The sequence below is a fragment of the Electrophorus electricus genome, chromosome 2, assembly GCF_041902795.1.
Source record: "Electrophorus electricus isolate QZ-2024a chromosome 2, ASM4190279v1, whole genome shotgun sequence".
Taxonomy (NCBI): Eukaryota; Metazoa; Chordata; class Actinopteri; order Gymnotiformes; family Gymnotidae; genus Electrophorus; species Electrophorus electricus.
In genome coordinates, this window is record NC_137498.1 from 9,336,615 (window position 1) to 9,358,716 (window position 22,102).

At 41.6% G+C, this 22,102-nt stretch overlaps 1 long non-coding RNA gene across 1 annotated transcript; it reads right to left on the reverse strand.

The window, feature by feature from the left end:
- Positions 1 to 9,182: 9,182 nt before the first annotated feature.
- Positions 9,183 to 13,052, reverse strand: LOC145660152 (uncharacterized). The gene is made up of 3 exons (XR_014126336.1): positions 12,939 to 13,052; positions 12,765 to 12,831; positions 9,183 to 10,836 (listed from the first exon to the last, which is right to left on the reverse strand). It is a non-coding gene; the product is annotated as an uncharacterized LOC145660152 (long non-coding RNA).
- Positions 13,053 to 22,102: the final 9,050 nt, after the last annotated feature.

Consider the following 22,102-nt stretch of genomic DNA (forward strand, 5'->3'; position numbering starts at 1 on the left):
CAGGACATTCTAGAGTAACCAATCAACCTAACCTCCATGTTTTTGGCGTGTGGGAGAAAGCACCCAGGAAACAAAGAGGAAACCTATGCAGACATGCAGAAACTCCTGAGACACCAATTCTGAAACGCAAACATGCTAACCACCAAGCCACTGTGCACAGTACTACATAGTGCAGTGTAGGCCCAGACTCAAAACAGCACAACTGGCTACATTTGAACTTGTAGTCCTACTGCAGTGGTAGCACCACCAGATGGCCATAACATTGTTAGAAAGTCAAGGTTCGGTACACAGAAAAACAATCCAAAGAACGTTCGGTATGCATAGGACTCTAGAGGCAATACTTCACAGTGTCCTAATGTTCGAGACAGGCTTAAATAATCAAGTACACAGGGGAGTTCAATTTTCCGGTAATGACGATATGACGTGAAGTTCATGATTGGTGGAGCCCTGGGTTGGGTGACAAACAGTCTGCTGGGTGCTGTACTGTGAGGAGGAATCGGGCGAAATGACACATATGGGCTGAATGCTGGAATATAAATAATGACCAAAGCAGATATTAACACACAAAGATGATTTTTCTAATGCAAAGATGGTACAGATAAGTGTGAAAAAGTAATGGAGGGCTAAGACTGGAGAGACAACATTTCACTGAGACATAAGACAATCAAGAAATGGCGTCCTTGGAGGGTGACACTCTACTTTGGTCGGGGGGGATGAAGAAGGATAAAAGAAGATCCCAAATGTAAGGTCTGCAGTTGTTCTCGAGGCAACTCCTTTGTTGTAAACCATACTGGTGTCAATAAATACATCTTCTGTTTTTCTCTACCATCCTGAATGTTGCCTGTTTGAGTGCTTTGATGTTTTGCATGACTCATCAGCTCTGTAAATATCTGAGCATCAAAGTTTCACATCCGCTGTTAACCTCGGTCGTCAGGCATAGTGGAATGAACACACTACATGATCAAAAAACTGCTAGCTGCAGTTCTATGTGAAATGCATATGACTCCTAGTGCAACCACAAAAGTAGCCCCTTTCGAAGTTTTGATGGGAAGACCATTTGAGCCAACCAGGCCTCCTGCTAACTGTTTGGCACACTCTGATTAGGTTGTACCCTCATTAAGAGCCACCAACTCTGCCCCATAAACCAACTGCCAACCGACACTGAGGAAAACATGGAGGAGCAATGCAATGCACCATGTGCCTTGGTGTGGTTTTGTCTGCATGCACAACTCCCACAACCCACCAATCACAATTTCAATATGTAACCTATGACGGTCAGGTTGATCAGAGGTGAGGCACCCTGACAGATGTAACATACGTGTGTCACAACAAGACTTTTCTAAGAGGGGCCTTTGTGAAGCTGTTATGTAGGGTGATGCCACCCGAAGGAGACTCGGCTAACAAACCCTGATTAGCTCCCGGCTTGTGGCCTCCCTCTGGTAGCTGTGAACTGGCGAGCCACCTGTTACTTAACCAACATCACATCAATTAACAACACTGGAGGACGCCACAACTGTTCAATGAACAGGTTGGTATTTCCATGACTTTTCAATGCTAGGCTGCACACCGTTGTCAGGATCTTCAAATATCCTCTGACAAATGGTTCCATTTAAAAACAGTATAATAGCTATTTTTAAATCATTTATCTTTGCTCTGTTGCCAAGCAGAGATTCTATAGACATTTTAGTTACTTTATAATGTTGCCAAGCAGGTTTTCTATGTTTGTTGTCTGCCAAAACTACATTCTTCCTCTTTTTTGTCACTCATGCTCTCTATATATTCTAAGCCCTGTGTGACAATAAGCTGGAGCCCTTCTGAGTGCTTGCTGACTCAGTGTCCTGTGTGCAACTCAGGACTTCTCTCCAGGCACCTGAGGTTCACAAAGATGAAACCGGACTCCTCACTGAGGGTTGACCATCCAAATGCTTAACACACTGCATTGTGGGTAATAAGAATGCTCTGAATTTGAAATGCTCCTTAACATCTGTTCAACACTTTTTAAAAGTCTCAGGAAGCCAATTCTTTAGCTGCTCTAATTTCATGTGCTATTTTCATTAATAAGAAGAAAAGATGCCTTTGAACCGATAGTGAAATGAAATGATAAAACAGGGTGGTAAAAATATTTGGTGTGCATGTTGGGGTTAGAAGTTTGTCAAAATTTCATTTGAATACACTTCCTTTCCACTGTAAATGTAGAACATTCAGTAGACTATGTTTCTAAAGAGTGTATGTTACTGTAGGTTACTATGGAGGTCAAGGCCTGTTTGATACTCAAAAAGGATGGCAGAGGTCCTCATCCCGGGAAATTTGAACTGTTTCCATCAGGTGATTTTCACAGACTGCACATTAACTGGGGGAACCAAAAGGGTCATGTGGGAGGGTCTGTTCTGCTGACCTGGTCCTGGACTGAACGTGACATACCACACACTCTTAAATGGATCTTCAGAGAGGAAGAAATCTACCTCACTGACCAGACTCAGGGTTACACAGGCAGAGTTCAGCATCTTAAAGATACTCCAGGAAATATCTCTCTACTCATATCACCCCCGACTGAGGAGGATGGGGGAGTGTCCACCATACCTGTGTAAACACTGCAGTCCACTTCCTCCCACTGACTGGACTCTGGCTATCAGGTGTTTCCCTCTGACTCATGTTGCCTTTATCACTCTACGACGGCACTGCCATCCTGTGGGAGAAACTGACTTGGAGAAGCGAGATGGATGATGCTTCTCTACAAACTCTACTACACTGTACTGTCTCAACATGTCTAATTCCTACTTCTTTGTGTTATATTCTGTGCAGATGACTTTTTGACTGGGACAAATGTATAGAGAATAACATTTTAAAAAAAAAGTTCTATCATTCATTCAGTGTTTTTGTTTCAGTTTTTCCAAGAGATGACATGGAGGTTTAATCATGATGATTGCACCTTGAGATGTAGATATCATTAAAAGGACTGAATAAGGATAGCCTTCAGTAAAACATGTTCAGAGTTGTTGACCAATTGCTGTGGCAATGTGGTGAAAGACATGCATGCTGGGAATTTTCACATTTGTAAACTCATTGCTTTGAAAACAGAGACAAAAGAAAAAAAAATTAAGACTGCTTAAGAAAACTTTAAACTGGAGTGAATGTGACAGAAACCATACTGCCTGAGACAGTTAGTGATTGATTGATTAAAACACAAAGTTCATAGCTGGATCACAACAGAACCTAAAGCCCACAAAACCAAAAAAGAAGCATGGACGTACGTGTGTGTGTGTGTGTGTGTGTGTGTGTGTGTGCAAGCATGCATGACTGTGTTAGAATAGGCATGAATGTGTGTATGTGTTTGTGTGCATCAGCATTGGAGGAGCACATGTGAGGAGGAAACATATGTAAGGAAGAAGAGATGCATGCTGGGAATTTTCACATCTGTCAACTGCTAGCTATATACGCATATATGCATATACAGGAGCATGCATGTATTTGTGAGTGTGGGTGTGTGTGTGTGGGTGGGGTAGTAGTTGTGTATCACTTTAGTGTATATTTAGGGTGTGTGTAAAATTATGTTTTTTCTCCAGGTCCTTCAATGTGGGTCTGGCCATCCTGAAGCAGCCGTGTGTGTGTGTGTGTGTGTGTGTGTGTGTGTGTTTGTTTGCCAATTCCCCCCAGCTAGACACATCACAGATAGTGATGTCCAACAGACAGTGGCATCCAACTGCTGTCAGTGAACTGCACTCTACACACATTCTGCTGTCAAACTGCACCACACACACCTTCATGATGTTCTTGGTTATCAGTGGGTGTAAACAGAAACCACAACTCTCTGTCCTGCTTTGGCTCTTTTCTTATGAAACAGCAATAGACTCTCACAGTGGAAGTGATGCGTACAGACAACGGTTGGCATTTGACCTTAAAAGACATGATTAATAACAGAAAAAATATGCTGCTATTTAAAGGTCAAATATCAAAAAATCTTTCAACAGAGATATACACATAAAATGCAGAAAAATGATTCCTTGGGAAAAATACATAAACGTAATAATAAAACACAATTAATTTTTTAGATCAGCAGAGAGCAGCAGCACCCAGTCATCAGAAATCACAACACCTAAAAAACATTCTGATTGGTGTTAAACTTATTTATTATGACGGTACAGTGTGGTCACAGCTGTCAGAAATGGTGATCTGTGTGCCTCAGGTTCTACAGTGACAGAATTCAGTAATAACATGTTTGATATCATAGTGTTCAGAACAATCTCAGCTATCTTCCTAATGAGGTAGAATCTGACATAGATCACTGTATAAAGTAATATTATGGAATATGGACATTTTTCATCTCATGTGAAAAAATCCCTTTACTAATTGGGAACTGTTTTGGTGCTTGAAATAGGTTTACCAAATTCTGTGGTTCACAGTAGTGCAATACATGAATAAAGTAATATTGAAATATATAATAAATGTCTAAAATGAAATTTTGTACATATATTGAGTAAAAGCATGGTCTGTTAGCAACATTAACAGCTTTTGTTCTAAATTAAAGGACCAAAATGTGCTCCTTTAGTTTAGACTCCAAACATGTCTCGTCCACCCGGGTTAAGGGAAAATAAAGTAAATTTGATTCTTTGCCGACCTGTCCCGTTAAGTGGCACTGAAATCTGCGCTGTGGTTTGGTCCGGTAGAGAGGAACCGGTGCTAATTACCTGCTAACTGCTAATTAGATAAACATAAACTATGTTAGATACTAACATAAAGTAGGACTTGTAGGGACATTACTAAGACTGACAAAATATATAAAACTAGAGTGCATGTGGGGTTTTTGTTTGTTTGTTTGTTTGGGCTACAGCAGGGGACATCAGGGAGTGGAGGGAGGAGCCATGGCAGATGAGACGGGTGTAGGCTCAGTAACATCATGACATCAGGGATAGGTGAACCTCAGCAGAAAGAGAGACTAAATTATTAGGCATGTCCACATACAAGGGTGTGTAAATTAGGGAACTATAATGTGCATACCATCCCGTGTCAAACAGAAGAGGATGAGCCTGGATTCTTGATCTCTTAAAGCTAATTTATGTAATGATGCCTTGGTATAACACCTGCTGAGAAGCGCATTATACAAATACATTTCTATGGAATTGAATAATGCAAGGCTACAATATAATTTTTAAGGATGGAGTTCCTCATAAAAACACTGCTATTGAACTGATTAAGAATAGCGTGGTACTAGGGCTTTGTTTGAGGTTATCTGAGGTTATCTGGCCAACCCTCGATGGAGACATTGGGCATGTGGCAGGCAAAACTCACATCCCTTTTCCCTTGACGAAAAGCCAGTGAAAACATAGTCACTGTGTGAGGGTTAAGGAATAACCTCTCAACACTGGCCTGGTAGCAGAGGCCTCAGACTCTGTCAAATTTCAAAGTTTCTTTGTCACGTACATAGTCATACATGGTATAACTGGCAGTGAAATGCTTTATGTAACTGCTCTGTCCGTGGCTGAGGAGAGATACAGGGTAATGGAGAGTGGTTTAATGAATAAATAAATATGTTATGATGAATGAAGACAGGATGTATACTATGCATATATACAATGTACAATTTCCAGTTTTTACAATTTAAAATTCACAGATTTTTTTTTTTTTTTTTTTTGTTTTATGATGTTTGTGGACATCAAACACAGAGTAGTCCCTTCAGTTCCATCAGTTGGCCTGATTCAGGGCCCAAATGGCCTGCGGGAAGAAGCTCCTCTTCAGTCTCTCCGTGTTGGTCTTCAGGGAGCGAAAGCGCTTCCCTGACATCAACAAAGAGAAGAGCCTATTGTTGGGATAGGTGGCCTATTGTTGGGATAGTCCTTCACAATCCTCCTGGCCTTGGTCTGGCAACACTTGTAGTAGGTGGTCTGCAGGTCAAGAAGTTCCATATGAAGTTCCGCTCTGCTCAACGCACCATGCTCTGGAGTGCTTGTCTCTCCTGCTGGGTGCAGTTTCAAAACCAGACTGTGATGTTTCCTGTGAGGATGCTCTCAATAGTGCATGTGTAGAAGGTTCGCAGCACCTTGGAGGGCGGTCTGAAGTCTCTTAGGTGTTTGAGGCGGTAAAGACGCTGACGAGCCTTCTTTGCCAGGGAGTTGGTGTGGCGGGACCAGGACTGTCTACTCTCTCCACCGTGGTTCCATTAATCCTAACAGGCTGGTAGTGCCACTCCTGCTTCTTGCTGCAGCTCCTTTGTCTTGCTGACGTTTAGGAGGAGATTATTTTCCTGCCACCAGTTCTCCAGGTAGGCCCTCTCGTTGTTGTCCGAGATCAGACCCATGACGACGGTATCGCCAGCAAACTTGGCAATGATGGTAGAGCTGGAAGTGGCCACGCAGTCTTATGTGTAGAGTGAGTAGAGCAGGGGGCTTAGGACACAACCCTGGGGAGCTCCAGTGCTGAGGGTGGATGAGACACAGTTGCCCACCCGTACTGATTGTGATCTGTCTGTTAGGAAGTTGGCGATCCAGTCACACAGGGATGGATGCAGTCCCAGATCCTCCAACTTGGTAGTGAGTCTGGAGGGGATGATAGTGTTAAATGCTGAACTGTAGTCAACAAACAGCATTTTAACATAATTACCCCTCACTTTATCCAGGTGGGTCAGTGTGGTGTGGAGCAGATGTGCAATTGCATCATCAGTGGAGCGGTTGTGGCGGTATGCAAACTGCATTGAGTCGATGGAGGCTAGCAGCGAAGAGGTGATGAAGTCTCTGACCAGCTTTTCAAAGCACTTCATCGCAACCGATGTGAGGGCAAGTCGTTGAGAGAGGAAGGCCGAGATTTCTCCGGGACAGGGACGATGGTGGACTGTTTGAAGCAGGATGGGATGATAGCGTGCGTCAGGAGAGGTTAAAGATGTCAGTGAATAATGGGGCTACCTGGTCTGCGCAGGCTTTGAAGACTCTCCCACAGATGCCATCTGCTTCCGCCGCCTTCCTGGTATTCACCCTTTTAAACACTCGCCTCACGTCACTCTCCGTGATGATGAGGGGGCGCTGGTCTATGGTGGGCTCTGCGCATGCGTTGTTGGCTGCGCCGATAGCACCATTTGCGTTGTTAGTGTTAGCGCTGTTAGCATTAGCGCTGTTACCATTAGCGTTGCTAGATGCAACCTCGAAGCGAGCTGAGAATGTGTTTAGCTCCTTCGCCAGAGACTCATCCGCGCTCAGCCGTCCGGGGGATGGCTCCTGTGATCGTCCGTAGTCCCTGCCACAGGGATCCAGAGCCACTCTGCTGGAACTGTGTCTCTAGTTTTTTTCCGTAGCGCCGCTCCGCGTCTCTCACCGCCGTCTCTCACTCCGTATGCCGCAGACTTGTACTCGTCCATGTTCCCACTGATGATCCCCGTGTTGTAGGCAGCAGTACGAGAGTTCAGAGCCTCGCGGATGGTTTTGTCCACCCAGGGCTTCTGGTTAGGAAACGTCTTGATGGTGGCTCTTGGGATCATATCATCCACCATTTTCCCAATGAACTCCACTACTGCTTCCGTAAACTCGCTGACATCTTCAGTGCCAGTGACCTCATCAGTCCTGCTGTTTTCATATTAGCGTTACAAACCGCTCCAGCTCTGACTCTCTCTCTCTCTCTCTCTCTCTCTCTCTCTCTCTCTCTCTCTGTGTGTATGTTGGTATCGTGTGACAACAAGATGATGTAATGTACTTTACTGTCCATTGTAGATCGCTCATGCAGATAAAACACAACACGCTAGTATCTGATTAACACACACACAAGCACTTGAAATGTATACAATTGAAAATTCATTGTTTAGAGTTTAGATTCTGCATGAATTCATTATGCTTATTTGCTCCTGTGAACATGAATATTCAGCCTGGTGACAATCTGCATGCAGGAACAAGTCAGAATACAGACCAAAGGAGGGAGGGAGGACAAATATGAACCACTAAAAGTAGAAAGAGAGACGTGTGTGTGAGCTGAAGTATTTGTCATGGTTTCAGTTCTCACATGCTCAAACACTCACACCCCACAGTCCTAAAAACAGTGTGTTTAGGTATGTTGGGCTTCGTTGAGGAGCAGTCAGATAGTTCTTCATGTAGTCAGTAATGTCTCACTCCTGCTGCAGGGACATCACACGTACAGTAAGACAGTCACAGATCAGCACTAAAGAGGATAGAGGAGGACAGCACACAACATACACACACGTACAACAGATGAGTGTGTGTGGGGGTACTCAAGGCAAATATACACATGCACTGCAGACCTGTGTGTGTGTGTGTGTGTGTGTAATGTTGCTGTCCCGAGTGCAGCAGGACGTAGACATCCTTGACGGTGCAAGACATTTATTAACATTAAACACATACGACACAGGGGGCACTCACACATAACACAATAAACATGACTCTACACTTAACATTAAACAATGAACAGATATACATTAACACGTGACTACACAAACTAACGTTGCGGCTACAGAGGTCGAAATTAACACACATGTAGCGACAATAACCAACAGCGGTGCACAGGTTTAAATAGACAGACAAACAACAGTAAACCCTGCGCAGGTGTGTGCAGCCCCGGAGGGCGTGGTTACAAAACACACGTGACTCGTGGGGGGCGGAGCGTTCCGTGACGGCGTGGACGTGTGACTGGGTGCACAACTCAGTAAACTCTTATGAGTTTACGTGTAATTAAAATGTCAAACCAAAACTTATTCAGTTTAACATACTGGCAGATATATTTTCCAAGTGCATTTTACTTTTATAAAATCCTGTCAAAACCGCAATCCACTAGGTGGACCTATACTACACTTAAATTATATGGAAACACGAATAAAAAAATAATAATAAAAAAACAAAACAAAACAAAAAACCCCGGTAGATTTCTTAAGACTGATATAATTTTAAAAAAAGAAAAAGGCAAGCATTCCTTTTATAAGATTGATGTATATTTTATTGAGATAAAGACATTCATACTTTTAACCAGCACATTATTGCAGGTAAGAAAAGGATTTTGTTATGCAGATGCGGAAAGCAACAGTACCAAGAGGATTTACCAAATATATCTGTGTATGTGTGTATGTGTGTGTGTGATGCGAAGCGAATAGAAGTTCGTCAGAGTTTCATCTGAATACACTTCCTCTCCACTATAAGTGTAGTTGTGAAGTCATTCAGTAGACTGTATTGAAGAGTGTGTACGGTGTGTATCAGCAGTCCTGCTGTAGCTGTGTGCAGTGTGTAACTCAGTAAGAATGCAGGTGTGTGTTTATCTGCTCCTTGTGCTCCACGCTGCTGATGGTGAGTGTTACCTTTTCTCTACAGGTGTTGTCATCCTCATACATTCATTTACATAAAGGTATTTATATCTTGGAGCAGCAGAGAGCAGCAGCTCACCACTTACCCCAGATTCGGTCTATCGACCAAGAAATGTTTGAAGTCCAAATTTAGCCTCTTTAGAACAAAAGCTGTTAAATGCTAACGTTGCTAACAAACACTGGAGGTCAACAGCAACTCAAATATAGCCTTCATAAATACAAGCCCACAAACTTCTCTCAAGCCGGTCAAACGGCATCCAAGTGTTAATAAATGTCTCCCAGACTAGTCGGTGTGTCGTATAACTCACTGTGAACTAGACAAGTGAAGAAACACGTCACCGGGAAGCGACCTGGATGAGGTTTGAGGACATGTAGCTCGATATCTGACTTATTTACAAATCCTATTAGCTATCGTTGCTGTTGGCTTCTAGTGTTTGTTAGAAATGTTAGCAGCTTTTGTTCTAAACTAAAGGAGTAAAATATGGACTCCAAACATGTTTTGTCCACCCGGGTTAAAGGAAAATAAAGCAAATTTGATTTTTCGCCGACTTGTCCCGTTAAGTGGAACTGAAATCTGCGCTGTGGTTCGGTCCGGTAGAGAGGAACCGGTGCTAATTACTTGCTAATTGATAATTAGTTACTTCAGACCTCTCTCTCTCTCTCTCTCTCTCTCTCTCTCTCTCTCTCTCTCTCTCTCTCTCTCATATATATATATAATGTATGTATGTCCTGTATATAGTTACTGGTGGTAGGGAGTGGCTGCTATTTTGTTTGGGTGTGGGTTTATCTTTGTTTCCAACAGTGTAGACAGTGTAAGTTTCTTTTTGTTAGCTTAGTCAGTTGTTGTTTTGTTTCTAGTGTGGTTTTGTTGTGTTGGCCTTGGTTACTCCTGATGTGATTGCACCAGTTTCTTGTCTTTAAACACCTAAAGCTTGTAACTTCACTAGATCTTTGCTGTCAACTTTGTCTTGTTATTTATCCTGTTACTCATTTCTACTGTTGTAATACTCAACCCTGTGTTATGGCCTCCCAGCCTAGACAGGGTCGTAACATAATTGGGGCATAATTGGGCATAATCCTTTGTTCCTTTTTTTCTTTGCCCCTTGTGTGTTTTGGTGGGTTTTCTGTGCTGGTTGGTGGTGTTCTCTTGTGGGTGGGGTGGTTGTGTGTCATTTGGGTTTTGCCATAGTGTGTTGGGAGCACTTGTGTTAGGATTGTGAGTTTTGATTAGTCTGGTTTTACTCTTTGTCCTACCCTGGAGCAGTTTGACCTGTCTAGAAAGGCAGACCTGTTACTACTAGCAGATTTCTTTGATGTTGTGACCTGTTCAGCCACAAAAATGGGAAATCAAAGAAGTCTTAGAGGCCTGCTTAGTACAAGACGGAGTTTTGGCAGAACGAGGTGGTCCTGTTGGTGTTGTGGTGAACCTGACACAGGGCATGTCAATGGTGGAAATCAGAGACGACTCTGTGGTCGGCTGACGCGTAGAGCCTCACATCATCCGGTTTCCTGGTGGTAACCAGATGCTGGCTTTAAAGCTAAAGGAAACAGAGCTGCAAATCAAGAGGCAGGAACATGAGACAGTGTTACTGAGGGTGCAGGTCTGATAAAAGGCAGATAAGGAGGCAGGTTAAGACTAGCCACATTATGGTTCTAACTCGCCCAAATAAATCTGGAATGGTTCAACTCTCTTTAATAACATTTGTAGATTAAAACATAAATGTACAGTTTCATGTCACTCAGCATTAAAAGAGAATTTCACACTCACCTTCAGTGAGATGAAGTACAATGAAGAGAAGAGACAAACTGAGAAACATTGTCACTATGAAACACCACTGACCTCCCAGCACACACTGACAATTCTACACCCTGAACTCCACTACCATTGTGGACACACACTGACTCCAGAAGTCTCTCAGCAGTACTTTGGCCAGAGCTCTTCTGTTCTTTAATGCTCTCATCAGCAGTTTTTTTTAAGTCTCACAAAACCAAACACAGTGCCACGTGGGTCCTGAGAAGACTTGCTGTTACTCTGTTATAACTTCACTTCACAGCGCGCACACCCACTCTGACCTAGCTGCTGTCCCTGTGAAATGCACATGCATGGTGTGGCCACAGGGTGGAGCTGTTTCCTGCACAAACCTGTTTCCTACTCACACTGTGTTTTCTCTGCTTAGACTGACAGGCTAGAAAGCACACACAGGCTTTCGCTGGTAGTCCATAAGCATGCTTTGCTAGGGGTTCACACATTTTTCCCAAATTTCCAATATTTTGACAAATATTGTCATTTGCAGAACATAACATCTGGTCAAAATAACAAAAATGATGCAAAGTATACAGACCTCAAAAATGCAAAGAAAACAAGTTTACATTAAATTTTAAACAACACTAATAAAAAGAATAATTCCAAAATCAATATTTAGTGGAATAACCCTGATTTTCAACCACAGCTTTCATGTGTGTTGGTTTGTTCTACTATTCTCTCATTGCTCATTAAATTAGATTAAATAAGAGGTGATGACCCAGTCAGAACCTCATTAATTATATATGAACGTGTGTGTGAGACCAAAAACATTTTTTGCAAAGTCCCCTTTTGTGAATAAAACAAAGTGGAGAGAAAATTAAATCTCACAAGCATTCTCAGTAAGAAACACTGACAGCTCTTCACTGAGACCCACTACCACTAACTAGAGAACACTCTGTGCACAACTTCACTGGAAACACCCACAGTGTCGCCCCATTACAGAGGAGATGAGTTCACATCAGCTTGGTCAGAGCTCTTCTATATTTAACATTTATCAGCAGCTGTTTTGACATGTGCAAAACCACAGCCAGTGCCATGCTTTAGATCCTGACAAGAAGACCCCTTATATCGGAACTGACCAAACTCACCCCACCAGTGATAACGTCTCTCTCATTGAACCCACTACTGTTAACATAAGCCATTCCCTCATCCATCAGTATTAACTCAAACATACATCATGCCTGTTCTTATACAACATTATAGAGTGAGTGTGGATTTGCCATTGAAAACACCATGTAGCCTTCACCTTACTTTAGTGCATGTTTACAACAACAGGCCTTAGACCTTTGTTGCTCACTGTGTGAAACCATGACAACTAAAGCCACAACAAACACCCAGACCACAAATGGCACCTCTCTCTTCTATCAGCCTTACAAGCTACCGTCTGTCCCTAATGTATTATTAAACTTCTTTTTAAAGGTTGATGATGTAAACCCACTATGTTTTTAAAAGGTATTGGACATGCTTATCAAAGCAACAAAGACAATACAAGAGAACAATATGTAAAATTACATTTTGGAGTATATTTGGAGTGTGTCTGCTGCTCTCTCCCCCTGTAGAGTGTGTTCTCTGTCTTATTAGAGGAGATGAGATGTGTGATCACCTGTGTCTGCTGTTCTCTCCTCCCCTGTAGAGTGTGTTCTCTGTCTTATTAGAGGAGATGAGATGTGTGATCACCTGTGTCTGCTGTTCTCTCCTCCCCCTGCTTGTCCAGCTCTGCTCCCCTTCTGTCTTCGTTTATGAACTTCAGAATGAAACCAGACAGAGTGAGACACACATCATGGTTTGTGTATGTATTTGTACATGTGTGTATGTTTGTGTTAATGACCATGTGTGTTTGCGTGTGTTTACCTCTGTATCTCCACTAAATGACTCCTCTGTATCCTAACAGTAGCAGCAGAAGTGGAACGGTGATGTAAGTCATGGTTGAATGAATATAATCAAACCAATAAGGGGGGTTTACATGTTTACATATTTGTGTGTTTTTGTACTGCTTTGAATCTGTGTAGGTAAAGACATTATTTAATTACAATAGCAATACACACATCAGTGGGTATAGGATAGTAATACAAGATAGAAATACAACTCAGTTGTGTCTCTGTGTGTTTGCATTAAAGAGAAGAGAGAGAAAGAGTGTGAGAGAGAGAGAATTGCATCCTGTTTCTGATGGTGCACGTACAATGCACTCTGTGTGTGTGTGTGTGTGTGTGTGTGTGTGTGTGTTTGTGTGTGTGTTTTAGCACATGTGTTTTATGATGTTAATAAGAAAACATAAGAGTATTCTTACCTTCAGCAGGGGCCCCTGTGCTGTCCTCACTGTGTCTGCCAGCAGGCCTTTGAGAGGATGTGTTTACTGGTCTTGTCTGGCCAGTGATCACTGGAGTAGATTTTGTAGTTTTAAGTGGAACCTCTGGAAGGAGAGAAGATTTCATACCTGGGATGAGAGTTACGTGATCAGAGTTCTGCATTTCTTACTACAGGATAATCTTTGGTTTGGTTTGGTTGGTTTGGTTTGATTCATGCTGTAATGCTCACTGTCTTTACAGATTGGGTACTGTTCACATAAACTCAGCATACATTTCCTACATGACTTTGCAACAAAACCACACAGCAATCTCACTGTGTGAAGTATTCTATCAGGAAATGTACCTCAGTTCAGTTAGAATATGCTACACACAACATCTGATGAGTAAAAAACAGGAAATACGGGCAGTGGTAGCTCAGTGGTTAAGGGCTTGCTTTGTAATTGGAAGATTGTGGTTTCAAGCCCCACCACTGCCAAGTTACTACTGCTGGGCCCCTGAGCAAAGCCTTTAACCCTCAATTGCTCTAGTTGTACTCAGTGATAATTGTAAGTTGCTTTGGATAAAAGTGTCAGGTAAATATAATATTAACATATTGTTTAAAACAAGACTGCTGAAGGTTCTTAAATGGAGAGAGAGAGAGATCTAGTTAAAATCTCAGTACAGCTCAAAACTGCTTGTGGGCTAATGAAAACTGTAGTTAATTTACCTGTAATATCTACACCTCTAATGAGAACCATGACCTCTTACCTTTATCTTGGGTCTCTGTGCTGTGTGTTCCAGTAGGCCTTTGATATGATCCTGTGGTTGAAGGTAGTGGTCTAGTCTGGACTTAGACTGGCTACGGGTGGGGGAGAGAGAGAGAGAGAGAGAGAGACAGAGAATTGATTAACATCTTTGTTAAACTCAAAGCTACATGTGGACGAAATTAAAACTGGCAAAGTCTCTTATACCTGTAATATCAAGTAGCACTCTCCTGATGGGATTACTGTTGATGGAATACACATACACTCCTTTATCCTCCTCATTCAGCTGTGATATGAGTAGAAAGACATTTCCTGGAGAATCACTGAGCTGCTGAACTCTGCCTGTGTAATGCTGAGTCTGGTCAGTGGGGTAGATTTCTTTGTCTCTGGAAGGTCCCTTTAAGAGTGTGTGCTTTGGTCTGTAGTCCAGTCCTGGAGCAGGGCAGTAGTACACACCCTCCCACATGACCCTGTAGATTTGTCTGTCCAGCTGTGGATGTGCAGTCAGTGGAACACACAGGAACCAAAGCAGCTCATTAAAGACACACAGTTCAAATAAACTGTCATGTAATCATAATAATCATGTGTTTAAGAAGTACAACTCCATGGTGATCTTTAGAATGTTAATAGTGTTGACCTACAAGGAGATGGCAAAGACATTTGCAATGCATGTGTAAAAAAGCAACATACAGGTTAGTATAAAATGAGTTTTGTTAAGTCAGTAGAAATAGAGATCTGATGCCTTTTACCTCTAACAGTGAGTTGCATGTCTGTGTATTCACTCCTATTAATAAAACACCTGAAGTATCCCTCATCCTCTTCAGTCAGGTGTGATATGAGTAGAGAGGTTTCCTGGAGAGTGAGCAGTACCCATCTGAACTCTGAAATCTGAGTCCTCAAAACACCTGAGGTCTGTTTTTTTCATTGTGTAGTTTCACAGAGCCCACAGGGCCCCTGGTGCCTCTGTGAACTAGACATGCATGTTGTGGTTTCAGTGTGGGGGTGTCTGTGGGAGAAGAAAGAGGCGGCTTGAGAAACCACCAGAAGGCTGAAAAAGCCTCCTTGTTGACAACTTGCCGTTAAAGCAGCCATGTAACACAGCCAGTCTACTGGTGGACAAAAACTGAATACATTACTTATAGTGTAGCCATGACACTTTATAAACATAAAATACATAAATACAGCAAACATCATGCAGCATAAATACATAAAATCAGCAGTAGAGTGGGTTGTTTTTTGGTAATGAATGGTGTTTCAAACTATGGATGTTTGTCCCCTCCACCACAAATCCTTTTTTCTTGTAATAAAGTGTAAATATTTGTATTATTTTATTTATTATGTATTTGAAAGATATTTGACAAGCCAGTTAAACAGAGCCTGGGTGATCAGTTATAATTAGACTCTGCCTTTGCTATGAGCTGTTACACTTAATACTAAAAACTGCTGGTTAAAACCACAAGGACCAAAACCACGATTAACAGCTCGCTCAGACCACATGTGTTTCTTTTTAAACAGTTCAGCTAGCAAAGAGGTTCTAAATCCAGTCATTGTGGCCCCCAGAAACATCATTATTTCTCATGTTCCTGTGCTTCATACACCTTCACTTGGGCCCAATCACATTTCACCCCTTGGCCCTACCACTTAACCCTGGCCCTCCATATGCGGTGTTCATGAGTAGGAGTTGGGTGTCTGATAGAGGGGTAGGGTGAGGTCTTAGGGCTGAATGGCCCTCCAAACTAAGGGTTTTCAGATTCTCACTCTAAATTGCGTGTTATGAGAAATTTCTCAGAATCCCTTGTGAATCATTGATAAAATGGATGCAGAAGCAGTTACTATCCTTTGTAACTCAGTCCCAAGGGGCAAGATGACACTTGAAAACAAGGGGTAGGAGGAAAAATGAGAGGGGATTGGGCCTTGGTAAAAATCTAAGCACAAAATCTAAGAATAAAATGGTTTAAAACATATTACTTTTAATATGCATGGTTTTACCTAATCCTAGAGATATATAATAAAGTTAAGATATCTGTTACAGGACACAGTTTTTTTTAGATTCAGTACAGACATTAAGTCGTATAAGATCAAATACATTTGAAAAAAGAACTAAAATTCTTACTCTCTAATGCACAAACATTAAAAAACAAATTAGATCCCCTCTAAAATCCCCAATGTCAGACCTAGCTACCATACTTTGTACATTCTTTAAATGGAGTCACAGGTCACTCAGAGAGTTTGGAGGTTAATGTACATTTGTCACATTGCCATGTCTGTTTTAGAATTACATAGTTTCCATAACTTAAGTAATATGTGTATGAAACAATGACAAATATCACCAACATGCCTAATGTTATAACTGCCCCTGATTTGTGTGTTAGAGACTGCTATGATTGGTCTGTCAAAACAAATGAAAACCCATTCAAGTCTCAAATCCTTTATTACCATTCAGATGCCTGAGTTTGTGCACAGTAAACACAGCACCACCCAGGGCCCAGGGCATGGTAAGCATTGTGCCACCAGGGCAGAGGGGACGGTAAACACAGTGCCATGTAGGCCCAGGGCACAGTAAGTCCTCACGATGACATTGTTTCTTAATGGTGAGGCCAAGGTTTCTGTCGGATAGTGTAGTGGACAACATACATTCTACATAGTGCAGCTTTAGATATGATCTGAAAACGTATTGTAAAAGTTGATAAATTCGATAAAGATTTGGTTATTAGACTACCATCAGTCACAAACCAAAAATTATTATATATATATATATATATAACCCACACGCAGAAGCTGAAAGCAACAGTACATTTGTGGTGTGTGTAGAGTTCACATCTCTAGTGGTGGAGTGATATTCTTACAGAGTGAGGACCAGTTTTTTGGCCAACAAACACGTTACTTCTGCAAACAAATTCCACATCAAATTTGAAACTGAACCACACTACTCAAGATGAACATGTGCAATTAAAATTCACCCTGACTTATGTTTCATGCACTGCATTGTGGGTAAAAATAATGCTCTGAAATTAAATGCTCCTTTAAATATCTGTTCAAACTTTTTGAAAGTCTCAGGTAGCCAGTTCTGTGGCTGCTGTAATTCCACATGCTGTTGTAACAGACACAGTTGTACTGTGCCTTTAAGAGGGAGCTTTATGGTTATGTAGATTGCGTAATAGAGAGAGAGAGAGAGAGAGAGAGAGAGAGAGAGAGCCAGCCGTCACCTTTCTGTTCGCCTTCTCAACACTCCTTTTTCTTTGGTAACGCTGTACGGTGCTTTTTACTGTTTCCTTTACGTATAAGTAGAATGATGATAGCCGTGTGACCTGGCTTGATCAGGAGAGAATAAAAGTCTTTCAGATTGTCCACATCAGTGTGTGTGTCACTCCATGTTAACTCCACGCATTGCGGTTACCCCGTAGCACCTGTTCCTCACTCCAGGAAAGAAGCATTACACTATTTTCATTAATAAGCCTCTGAAGTACTTTGGGTGTCGTAGTGAAATGAACTGACCAAACAACCTCCCTCACTGCTATGTTGGGTCTCACCCCCTGAGCTTCTACATCGTGTCTCTATGACAAAGGACGGAGCCACATAACTAAGAATGAGACCGTCCTCACTGACAATGTGAGAATATCTGATAGATCACTGACTGATAAGGAAGAAAGAGGACGTACCACATGACATCTTACAAAACCTACCGCATCTCTATATTTGGTGTGTGTGTGTGTGTGTGTGTGTGTGTTGTGGTTAGTTTGTCAGAGTTTCATCTGAATACACTTCCTCTCCACTATAAGTGTAGCTGTGAAGTCATTCAGTAGACTGTATTGAAGAGTGTGTATGGTGTGTATCAGCAGTCCTGCTGTAGCTGTGTGTAGTGTGTGTGTAACTCAGTAAGAATGCAGGTGTGTGTTTATCTGCTCCTTGTGCTCCACGCTGCTGATGGTGAGTGTTACCTTTTTTCTACAGGTGTTGTCATCCTCATACATTCATTTGCACAAAGGTATTTATATCTGGGAGCAGCAGAGAGCAGCAGCTCACCACTTACCCCAGATTCTGTCTATCGACCAAGAAATGTTTGAAGTCCAAATTTTGCCTCTTTAGTTTAGAACAAAAGCTGTTAAATGTTAACGTTGCTAACAAACATTGGAGGTCAACAGCAACTCAAATATAGCCTTCGTAAATACATCAAACTTCTCTCAAGCCGGTCAAACCGCATCCAAGTGTTAATAAATGTCTCCCAGACTAGTCTGTGTGTCGTATAACTCACTGTGAACTAGACAAGTGAAGAAACACGTCACCGGGAAGCGACCTGGATGAGGTTTGAGGACATGTAGCTCGATATCTGACTTATTTACAAATCCTATTAGCTATCGTTGCTGTTGGCTTCCAGTGTTTGCTAGCAATGTTAGCAGCTTTTTGTTCTAAAGGAGCTAAATATGGACTCCAAACATGTCTTGTCCACCCGAGTTAAGGGAGAATAAAGTAAATTTGATTCTTCGTCGACCTGACCCGTTAAGTGGCACTGAAATCTGCGCTGTGGTTTGGTCCGGTAGAGAGGAACCGCTGCTAATTACTTGCTAATTGCTAATTAGTTACTTAAGACCAGCATAAGCTAGGAATTGTAGGGACATTAGTAAGACTGACAAAATTTAGAAACAAGAAGAGTACAAGAGTATTGTGACTCTTACAAGGATAATTTTGCTCTATAAATCTGTACATTTATAAAAACAACTTGTTTTTTTATTATGGCATGGTATGTGAAATGTGCTCACTTGTTTATTTCTGTGTGTGTTATTTATTCCTCACTTGTTCATTCTGTGTATGATGCAGCTCTTGTCCACTACCCACTTCTGTATCCAGCTGCCTGTGACAGAGGTCACACCTCATTGTGGTTGATTGTATATGTGGTACAGTCCTTTACATGTGGTGTGTGATGTATGTGTTTGGTGCTTCTGTGTGTTTTCCCGAGTGTGGGTGGGTTTGGGGGAGAGACTACAGAGGATTCTGATCTCATGAATTTTGACATGCCCATCATATCCCTTATTGAGCTAGCAGTCAAACAAGATGGTACTACTCTATATTACCATGGAGACCAGAGGAGGGGCAGAGCTCACTACCTGCGGGTTCAAGAGCTGGACTGGTACTGAATAAATCCATTTCAATCAGGAGGTCTCAGCTATCAGGACTTCCCAGAGGGTTTCAGCCAGACAGCTGTCTCCCACTGTGAAGACACTGTGTGTTTTTGTTTGTTTTTTTTAGCCTATTTATATGGTTTACCCCCATGTTGCTAAGGGACACTGACTATAATACTTCCTGACACTTCCTACAGTGTAGTGATTCAGATTAGGCTGGACCCCTGCTCAGCTTTCCTGAAACACCACACATGCTTAACCATATGGTCAACCAAAGTGACCCAAAGCTCATCTGTGATGGTTTCTCTTCCTCGTCCTCATCCTCTCTTTCCAATATTGGCCTCCATTGATATCCAACCAAGACATCGACTCTGTGGCCTCTTTATAGTGCTCAGGCTCTACAAATAGTATAGTGCTCCATGTACAAATTAGTCATAATTGTCTTCACCTATGAGTACTGGGTTTGGTTAATTGATAAATGGATGTATCATTTGCATTTGAGGGTTTTCTATAAGAAACACACATATTTCTGTTGAATGATGTGTCCAATATAGAGAATTGTGTTTAGCGTATTAAAAAAATGTGTTTTAGAAATACAAAATGAGTGTAAATCAGGGAAGGTGCTTTTGGTTTAGTATAACAGGTCAGGAGATGGGCTACATGAGTTAGTGGTTTCAATTATTGTGTCACATGTCCCCGTTTTTGTGTCTTGCAAAAAACTGTAATATCAGAAAAACAGTACAGTTTCCCAGCAAGCACCTCTTCCTCCTAGCAAACTTGTAGCAATGTTTAACAATTTACCAATACATAACTAACACTCTCTCTCTCACGCACATACACACGCACACACACACACAAAAACATGCACAGCTGCTGCAGGATGGCCAGACCCAAATCTGAAGGACTTGGAGAAAGTCTCCCTCATCCTCTTCAATCAGGTGTGATATGAGTAAAGACATTTCCTGGAGAGTGAGCAATACCTAGCTGAACTCTGTTTCTGTACTGTTCAGTCTCACTGGAGATCTCTGTATAACTGGAGTTTTGGCGTTTATACCAGGTGAAACTCTCAGGTCTGCTGTGTGGTTCAGTGCAGGAAAAGGGCAGCTGTACTGAGTCTCGTACATGTGCTCAGATATGTAATGTTCTTCTACTTTTTACCAGAGTGCAGCCTGCAGAAACACATAACAGTAAATTAAGATAATCAGGATAATCCTTTAGAAGCATTATTGTGTGTTTAAAATGAAGTCACCAAATGCAGGAGTGACCAATGATTATTTGTGAAGCAAACAATGAATCAAATTCTGATGAGATGAAAGACAAGAAAGGCTCAGTGACTCACACATAAATGTACAGTTCAATATAAATGTACAGATATATGACACTCAGCATGGAGAGAAAATTTCACAGGTGAACCACAGTGAAGAATAGACACAAACTGAGAAACATTGTCACTATGGAAACACCACTGACAACTCTTCACCCAGAACCCCACTACCACTGTGGACTCACACTGACACTCAGTCTCTCAGCAGTACTTCAGTCCACCAGACCCTAATGCCCCAGCAGAGAGGAACTGGGAACAAATGAACTTGGACAGAGCTCTTATGTTTCTTTTCAGAGTTCTTTTCATGTTCACATTACCAGCTTTACTGAGACATACAACAGCACACACAGTGCCATCATGTCCTTTGACTTGTGAGAACTCTGGTTGCTTCTTTCTTTGTGATGCATCCCACAACCCCACACTGACCATGATGCTGCATCTGTGAAACCATATAGGAGACACACATGCTCATTATAAAGCAAAGGGGGTGGAGTCTGATGTAGAGGTGGGAAACAAACAGTATTATCTTGTCACTCTATTCTCAAACTCCTATTTCTAAGTTTATAGTTTTAAAATGTAGTTTACAGACCTGCTTTTTGTTTGGTGATTTTTCAGTTTCTGCTTCACAATAATTTGTTGTGGACCATTGCTTATGTAGAAAGGTTCTTTAAGATTTTTTGTGAGTAATATGAAGTTCTGGATTTACTGAATGAGTCAAAAACAAACAACAAAAACCCACATTACTCACAATAAGAACCAACTTGAACTCTAATAAACTCTATTAATCAGCCTTTGAACATAGATATGGTTTGGGTAGTACATGAGCAGTCCCTTTTCTCAGTGAAGTACTGACATCTCCCCTCACAGTACACAATATTACCCAAATTATCAGTAACTATACCAGTCCTACTCATACTAAACCTGTTTTGTACTAAATTAGAATCAAACTGGACCTGCCATTGAGAACACACTGGAGCCTAGTCCTAGTTTTAGTCTGTATTTAAAACATCATCCTTTATCCCAATTTCACACTAGGATAGACCCAGCAGTCAGAGTTGTGCTGTTTTGATTATTACACTACAGATTACAGAATAAATGTAGTATTTTGTATTATTTCTATCTAGAAACCACTGATAAGCCTATCATGGCATAAGGCAAGAAATACAAATGCAGAAGCTGAAAGCAATAGTACATTTGTGGTGTGTGTAGAGTTCACATCTCTAGTGGTGGAGTGATATTCTTACAGAGTGAGGACCAGTTTTTTGGCCAACAAACATGTTACTCCTGCAAACAAATTCCACATAAAATTTGAAACTGAACCACACTACTCAAGCTGAACATGTGCAGTTTAAATCCACCCTGATTTATGTTTCATGCACTGCATTGTGGATAAAAATAATGCTCTGAAATTAAATGCTCCTTTAAATATCTGTTCAAATGTTTTAAAGTCTCAGGTAGCCAGTTCTGTGGCTGCTGTAATTCCACATGCTGTTGTAACAGACACAGTTGTACTGCACCTTTAAGA